The following is an 8535-nucleotide window of genomic DNA, read 5'->3' on the forward strand; positions in this document are numbered from 1 at the left end:
CGCGAAGTATAATAAGGCACAAGGTATAAGGCTTCGAGCTGCATGGCTCGACGTGTGTGTACAAAATATAGTATAAATATACACACGTACGTGTACATCTAGTACATAGTACCGTAGCGGTGACATCATACTGTTTAATTATACTCGTGAATGTGTATATAATTGCGTGCAATTAGAGGTAATTAAGAAACAAATGCTTAATTGCAATCGCTGATAAAACAATTCCTCTCGTATAATACGAGTACCTATACTGCACATACCGTACACGTAACGTTGTGTCGCATAAGTCGGTGCAAGCGTGCAGCGATTCGCCTCTCAACGTACTTGTGTGCGTTGTATATGTGTTGTTGAGTACATACGTACACAATGTGTTTTACGCGCAGAGTGTAGGTGTGTCCGTATCTCGCGAGAAACTTACGAAAAACGCGAGCTTTCCAACAACTCTCCGCGCGACTTGTTATTATTAGTTTATATTGGGTAATTACCGAGACGGTTTCCTTAATTCTCCATCATTTCGTATTTTTACGACGACCAGCTCTGCAGCCAGTTAATGCGGTTTTAATTATTCTGTTTGTCCGCAGTCCCCGCTCAAAGTACGAGTTTGCCGAGTACATAGCAGCGCGCATTATTATAGGCTCGTAAGTATTGCCCGCCTATACACCACCACCACATATCGCCACTTGGAAGTATAGGTGATAATGTCAAAAGTAAAATTTTCACGCTCTCGCGCTCGTACGATTCATTGTTCAACGACGTAACCACGATTCGTATATCTATTTGTACATATAAATATATCGAGATAGAGAGTGAGAGAGAGAGATAGAGAGAGAGAGCAAGAAGCATTTATTCATAAAATCCTGGAGCAATTTGCCCCCCAAGGACAACACAAATGTATTAACAACAGAGTTCTCGATGAGAAGAAAAAACATGGAACAAATTATATAATATTTAAATCAAGTCTATGCTGATTAAAGAACACTGTGCTAATCGGGATAATATCGCTACAACTAGTCAACTGTAAGTTAATCCTACAAGGTACACGCATGTATGCGTTATAAGTTACTCCCTCAAAATTTGGTATTAACGTATTAAATTAGGTATGAGTAGTACCGATTAAGAGTGAACAGAACGGCTGGCCAGATATTCTATAAATTTTATTGTTAGTTTAGAGGCGCAGAGGACAAAATCGCATACAAGAAGCAGAGAAAAAGAGAGAGATATATATATATATATATATATATATATATAAATATTAAAAGAAGTTTCCTGAAAATAATGATACGATCTACAAACACTCATGTCATGGGTTGAACTTACATCCAACTGTTATTCCTGCCCAACAAATCAACGAATTGTCGTTACGTTATTACACAATTATATAATACTACAATACATGCATATAATTTATATTCATTCGTCCTATTAAACACCGTCTGCGTCTCGTCATGATTCTAAGCGGAAGGCATCGCGATGCGCAATCGGATTCGTTACGTGGACCGTCATCATTTGAATGCCGGTTTTCATCAGCGCGGAGAGCTAATAAATTTCAATTGACGATTCGTCATTTCATCGGAAAGCCGACCCAGCTGAACCGTACGCTGTTGCTGCATTGTTGTACGGCGTTAATCGAATAACCCGCACTGTGCGGTAAAACAGTTTGTCAGGATTAAGGTCGCGAGTGTTTCAACTCACCGTTTCAACGGTTCCTGTCGAGTGATTCCTGAATGTTGAGAAAGTATCTTCGGGATCCGAGAAATCGGGAACAAACCCTCCGTGCGATCGAAGTTTCCTCCCCGAAACGTCAGGAGAAGAAGCAGTGGTCCTCTTCTTCCGTGATGAAAAATGCGAGATTATAACAACACTTTCCTCGATAACAACGGTTAGCAAGAGATATATCTGCTTACGTTTTAAAAGTGTCACAGAGTCACAACGCGCGATACGGGTGAACGATTACGAACTTACTGTACGAGGATCACGATCATCGCCACCACCTCACTACTCACAAATATCATCATTCCGTGTTTTGGGATCGATTTCACGCGTATCGCGACTTCGCCATGGTCCTCTCGTCCGCGTACTTACAAAGCGTCACGCCGTGTTTCCCACGTGCGCACGCGGCGTTGCGTTTCCCGCGGCGTGAACTCGATGGCTGCTGGCCACAAAACACGCTCACAAATCACAACAATTGACCACAACCCGATCACCGCGGAGTGGTGAAAAAGTTCATCCAGTCGAAGAAAGCGACCGAGACGATCCGACGAAGCTCGGAGCTTTCTAGGGTCCGTAGCCGCGTTGATTTCCCTTCGTCGTTGCTCGCACCTTGTGCCTCTCGACTGATCCTCGAGTACCAACGTTGCGTGGACGTACGGTGGTGAACGGCGTGCGCGCGTCACGTTGCCCGCGTTGGAAAGTAACGCGCGTAAATGCCTCCCGGTACTTCCCGGTTCGCAGTCTGGCTGCGTAGTGCGATGACGAGGGTTCGCCGCCTCTCGCGGCTCCTATCCTCTCGGGGCTTCGTGGTGGGGGCAGAGTACGCGGGGGCGGCGGGCAGGGGGTGGGGGGCGTGGCCGGAGGCGGGCCGTGCGCGGAGGAGGGCTGCGGGTCGGTCCCGAGATCGGCTTGTTATGATTGTTACCGAGTGTCCGAGCAGCCTTTCGGGGGACTCGCGGTGCCCCGGGGGTGGAGAACGGGGAACGGTGAACGGGGAACACGGGGTGTAGCTCCGATACACCCCCTCTTCCCCCCTTACCCTCGAGCCGGCAGCTACCCTTCCTCGCACCCCCGACGACGCCTGGACCCGCGATGCAAATCGCACCAGGGACACGAGACTCGAACTCCTGCTAGCCCTGCAGAGACTTGGCGAGAGGGGTGGACGGATGACGCGAAATTTCGACGCCTCGGACGCACCTCGAATATTCGCGAACGGTCGGACAAGATACGGAAAGTAGGTAACTGCTTGCGAGGCTTTGTTTTAGTCGCGTCATTGTGGAGTCGGTTCAGAGTGGTGGACTTATTCGCGAGTATCGGTATTGACGATGCTTCTAATACTGATTGTAAGAGGACAGAAAAGATAAGTTTTTACTCTGAAACTCGGATTGGTGAGGATTGAGAAGTCTATCGGCCGACCGAAAAGAAAAAAAAATCAACCACTATGTATTTTTGGAAGAGACTCAAGCGGATCGTTTGGAAAACTGACAGTTAAATTGTACGCTACGCGGTAGGGTGTGTATGATTGATGATTGATGATTTTTGGAATTAGGCACACCAAATGATTTACGGACGATGATTCGATGTCAATTTGCAAGTACATACCTGTTTCAACGACCCACCATGCGATAGCCTGATAAGAATTCGGAAGAGGATAAATAAAAAATGCCTGCATCTTCGAAGGGTCGCCTGAGCATATGGTCAAACAATCTTGTGTGTTGTCGCATTGTTATTTAATCATTTAAAATGGAGTTCAAACTATTACAGGCACTGATTGGAAGAGGGTAAGAATAAAAGCTGCGCAGAATTTCGCTGTAATACGGGGATATACCGTCGAGGGTTGGAAGAAAAACTTTATCGTATCGGAGAAGATCGTATCGTCGCCGCGTTGAAGTCTCCCGCCTTGGTTGGATATTAATTTTTTGATCGTTTTTTTTTTTAAATTTTTTTATTCAAGCAGCCAGGTGTGCAAACTTGATCCGCGATTCGAAAAATTACGTCTCGCAGACGATGAATCGATACGGTTCACCATGCATATGGTCCGTCTTTTTTATCACAGTTTTCCGATCCACCACCACAGTAATATAATTGGTCATTTCTAAGCGGCGCTGTGAATAAAATATGCAAAATGGTTTCCACGATCGATCACCGATACTTTTTATACAGAGTTTTCATTCCGAGAGAGTTCAAACCTTACGGACGGTGGGACGAAATGTATCATCGGTAAACCATGACTCGATTGGGTGTCGGAAGAAAATCTTAAGTTTCTCAGTAAGCTGCCGCTCGTTCGTAACTGTGACCAGACGACGAAATTAATCGAACTGAAGTTCACGTTTGCAACCGTTTCGTTCCAGATTTGTATTATTGGACAAGATTCCGGATAAAGGGGTTGATTATACGATGCACTGATTGTGAGAAACGAGTTTATTCACTGTTAACAAACGTATGTTTGGATATGACGAAATAAATATTTTGTTGTTATTATCAAATTTTAGCTGTGCCAAATCACGATCGACAGAAATTAGTCAATAGTTAACAAATCACATTTGGCTCTGCTAAAATTCGATGATAATAACTAAACATTCATTTCACCATAATGAAAGAAAAATTTAAATAAACTCTCTTCTCAGTGTGGAGAGTGAGAGAGTTACCTGCAGTTCAAGAATGTGACAGAGCAATTTATAGATCGTCCGGTGCCAGTGCAACCGTCCGATCAGCACCCCCTCCGTCTGTTTTAATCCTCCCCAACCTCGCGTGGTTTTCTCTGTGACGCCCTTTCGACTCGTTTCTCTCACCCTCGCCCTTGCGCGACATGGACGTAGCCCGAAGTCCCGCAACTCGTGAGGACTCGGATCGACGCGACGATCGGCCGCAAAACAAGTAGTAATAGCCGTCGGGCTAAGCGCTGCTCCCTGTCGCGCTGCGGTGTAATTTCGACTAAAAAAATGCCGTGTTATACATCGAGATACGAGTGAATGCGAAGAATTCTACACTGTAAGAAGTATCCGGTACCGACTTTTACGGACTGTAAATTCCTGTCAATCGAACTCCACCCGATGTTGAATTTCCGAATTAACAACATTTTTTTTTTTACAGCATAGTCCACATCGGAGGATTTTCGGTAATTCTAACATGACGATTTCTACGTTGTATTGTATTGGCAAAGGTTGGTACAAATAAATTTTCTTAATTAACGTTCTCTTTATTTTTTTCCTTTCCTCTCATTGAAAGTTGAAATTTCCAACCACGAAAGGCGAGCCAATCGTTCAAGTAAAAAAAATGACGATTGTTTTGAAATTTTACGAAAGAAATGTTAGCTCTGCGCAATCTGACGATCCGCGGTTATAACATCACGGCATATTTACATATTACGTAGTAGTGGTTAGTCCTCGAATTATAAGGTACGCACGACTGCGTAACACGACTATATACCTATATGTATAATATCACCAGCTGTAGCACCATCAGGAATTGGATTCAGAGTTCAATGACGAGGAAGTTAGGCGCGGTTGGATCTGCAATGCACAATGTGGCTGTAGGTGCTTACTCAGGCTTACCATTCGCTGCAATTAGGCAACGGTCGTATATCGATCGCACGGTCGTTCGGGGTTGATTGTGGTACCTGTTTAAACGCATGCTTTATTCTTACTCTGCGCCCCCAACGTAGATCGTCAAATCAAATCCTAGTAATCTCAAATTTTACAGATTTTTTAATTTTTGAAGACGGATCAATTTGCCTCGTGCTCGTGTGCGTAATATAGAATTTTCAAAGAAGAGAAAACTCAATTTATGGAATTTAAAAATGTTGAAGGACGAAGTGTGGAGGGGTAAGAGAATAGAAAGATTAAAAACATTGAATGCCAAACTGTAGAATCGTCTGAATTCCTCCCGATAATAATACAAAATCGTATAGAGATTCTCGATTTTGTCGTACTATGTTTTGATCCTTCTACATTTTATCATTCTGTATTTCGACTTTCTATATTTACAATTTTCTATACTTGGACTTACCACATTTGATAAATTTTACGAATCAGATTTTCTTATTTATGAAAATTCGATATTCTGGTCCTTCTATCAATCGACATGTCTATTTTTTTACCCCAACCCGTCGCCTTAAATCGAAAAGTAGCCATTTCCATCTTGACAAATGCCGAAAGCACACAGGACCCCGAAAGGTTTAAATCCAAGTGGGTGAATCCTGCATGTAAAAGTCAGTCATGGCGCAAGCAGGTTTCGAGTTCGCGTTCCCTGATCGCATTCGCGGCAGGATGTAACGAAATCTGCGCAACCTCGCCCGTCTTACTTCAAGGAAGGACCTCGGCAAGGACGACTAAACCCTTCACAACTCCACCGTACGAAACGGTGGAATCTTCAGCCTGCACGCGGAACCGTTGTAGCTCACCAGCTGTCTGTTCAAGTTGTAGGAGTTGGCTCGGCGCGATGCGGCTGGCTCTCTCCTTCCTCTCCTTCCTCTCCTTCTCTTCTCTCTCTCTCTCTCTTTTCTCTCTCCCACTTGGCGTCCTCGTCCCCCGTCCCACCGGATCGATTAAAACTACAAAGTGTTGCCTCTCCATCCGTTGCCACGTTCATTCGCGGTCGGCTATATTGCTCCCGCCACTCGACGACGGCACTGGGTTACCAACTCTTCTCCAACTTCGAACTTCCACCTTCCAACTTTCAGTCACCGCAGCACCACCACTTTTTGCTTCATCTATACATGTATGTGTATCTGCATTCGCCCACACCTCCCTCGTCCTCTCGCTCCGTCAACATTTCACTCTTCCATTTGGCCATGGTACACTTTTGTTGGACTACATGTTCCGAATCCACTTGCGCCGTCTTTTGAGATCTACGTATAAGGCAATGGCTAGACGAGGTCGATTGTGAAATTTTCATTCTTTGATTTGAAATAACTGCAGTATCACAGTTTTTGTCACCTGGAATAATGAAATATGACGAAAACAATGAAAAACTGATCATCGGTCCGCATTAGCTCAAAAAAATCAGATAACCATTTCAAGCGACACTCGATTTTTATCTATCGTATCGACTGGTCAAGGATGCCAGGATCGATTTCTCGGTAATCCAACCCCTCAAAGCTCACCGACAGATGCAAATACTAGGAGGAAAATTCACTTCCAACTCCCTTTAACGAGGAATTGGGAGCTGGAGCTGGAGGTCAGCTCCGACTAGCGTTCACCGACTCCGGAGGTCGATCATTCCGTCGGTGCATATATCTAGTTAGTGTAACAGTAGCGACGGTATAAGCAGCATCGCGAGTTACGTACCGTCAAACGGACATGCATCAGGGTGAGAACAAAGGCCTCTGCCTGAGGGGCGTGAGGGGGATGCTGAGAAAGGAGTTCTCGACTCGAAGGCGTCTCGAGGGCTACTAGCGTCAAAGAATCGCAAAGCAACCAACACCGGACTACAGCTGCGAATGCGTCAACGGATAAGCCAAAGCTGCAACTTAGCTCTCTAGGATTTTTCGCGGAGCTTTCCCGGGGACGAAGTATCGTCGTAAAACTCTCATCGCCAAATCGCGATTCGCATCCGGACGTACATACATAGCCATCCGAACGAATCAACTCACCGGGACATCGTTTATACGTTACGATCCCGACAACAAGCGGGATCGTCGAGTCTCATACCTATACAAAGAATGTCTTGGGAAGAATGCTTCGAACCTGTTGCTCGCGTCGGGCGGGACTCGAGGCATGTGTGCATGTGTACGTCCCTACCGAAGACCCATAACCGGCGGGGTAAATTCTCTCGGTATCATTCGGCGTGTCGATTCTCGTAGGTGGAACGTAGCCGCGATTGCGACCCTCGGAACGAATGATATTTTCCTAAAATTCCCGACAATTTCTCATTCTGCGGAACTTTAGCCGATGGTATATTTTTCATTCCTTCATCCTCGGGCAGGTTTACTCGTATTCCAGTTATTATACGGTTAGTGCGGCACATTTGAACGCGCATAAGGTAAATGTGTAATCATGATTAAAAGTAAGTGCGGCACTTGGCGGTGCGGAGAAATGAGTAGAGGGGGTGAAATGTTCGATCGGATTTAAGGAGCGTGCAGAGAAGCGAGAGGACGTGGAGCTCCTGGACCCCGTTCGCCTTAGGAATCGCTGCCGCGAGGATAATAACAGAGTATCTGGAAGCCGGCAGTCTTTACGAGCGCCTTCCCAGAAGTATAAACCGAAAGCACGGGCTTCTTCTGATTCTCTCTTTCTCTCATTCTCCCTCTGTGTATACTTACAAGCCGCGGTACGAAGCGTGCAAGAGAGAGCCCGAGTCCTGCCGTCGAGCCGAGCAAGTAGACCCGGGCTGCTAAGGCGCGCGTTCACCGGTGGAATCCGCGGCTAATTAATGCGATGCGCCTCAACAAAGTTGTTCGCGCGAGAGTCGACCGGAGACTAACCCAAGCGCCGCCGATCGCTGAAGGAAAAAAGGAACGCGACGGGAAAATAAGAAGAGAGGAGAAGAGGAGAGGAAAAAAACGACGCCGCGAAGGAGAAAGAGAAGAACAGAAAAAGGGGCGAGGAACGAACGGGACGATTGAGCGGACGAGGGAACGAGGGAACGGGAGAAGGAGAAAGGCAGAGCCAATTCGTCGAGATACCGACCGACAAAGTGACAAAGTGGCCACCGTGCGATCGATCAGCTCTAAAGACAATCGGATTCGATCGGCATCGAACCTTTACCCTCAATCCTACGAAAGCCTCGCAACGCCTCGTAGTTTTTTTGAATTTTCTCATGTGACAGCCGCTGTACGTCACGACTCTCTGGAACGTTGAAGGACTTTTTTCGATACGTGGTGTT

General features: G+C 45.9%; 1 protein-coding gene across 5 annotated transcripts in view; it reads right to left on the minus strand.

Moving 5' to 3' along the window:
• pdm3 (pou domain motif 3) overlaps positions 1 to 2447 on the minus strand; it is a 98103-nt gene extending 95656 nt beyond the window's left edge. For 4 of the 5 annotated variants that reach the window (XM_046611193.1, XM_046611192.1, XM_046611191.1 and 1 more), the window contains exon 1: positions 1693 to 2447. The gene's annotated coding sequence lies outside the window, so the exon portion shown is untranslated. The remainder of the gene's footprint in view (positions 1 to 1692) is intronic. The other variant, XM_046611188.1, reaches the window with a different exon arrangement.
• Positions 2448 to 8535: the final 6088 nt, after the last annotated feature.

Source organism: Neodiprion pinetum, chromosome 2, assembly GCF_021155775.2.
Source record: "Neodiprion pinetum isolate iyNeoPine1 chromosome 2, iyNeoPine1.2, whole genome shotgun sequence".
Taxonomy (NCBI): domain Eukaryota; kingdom Metazoa; phylum Arthropoda; class Insecta; order Hymenoptera; family Diprionidae; genus Neodiprion; species Neodiprion pinetum.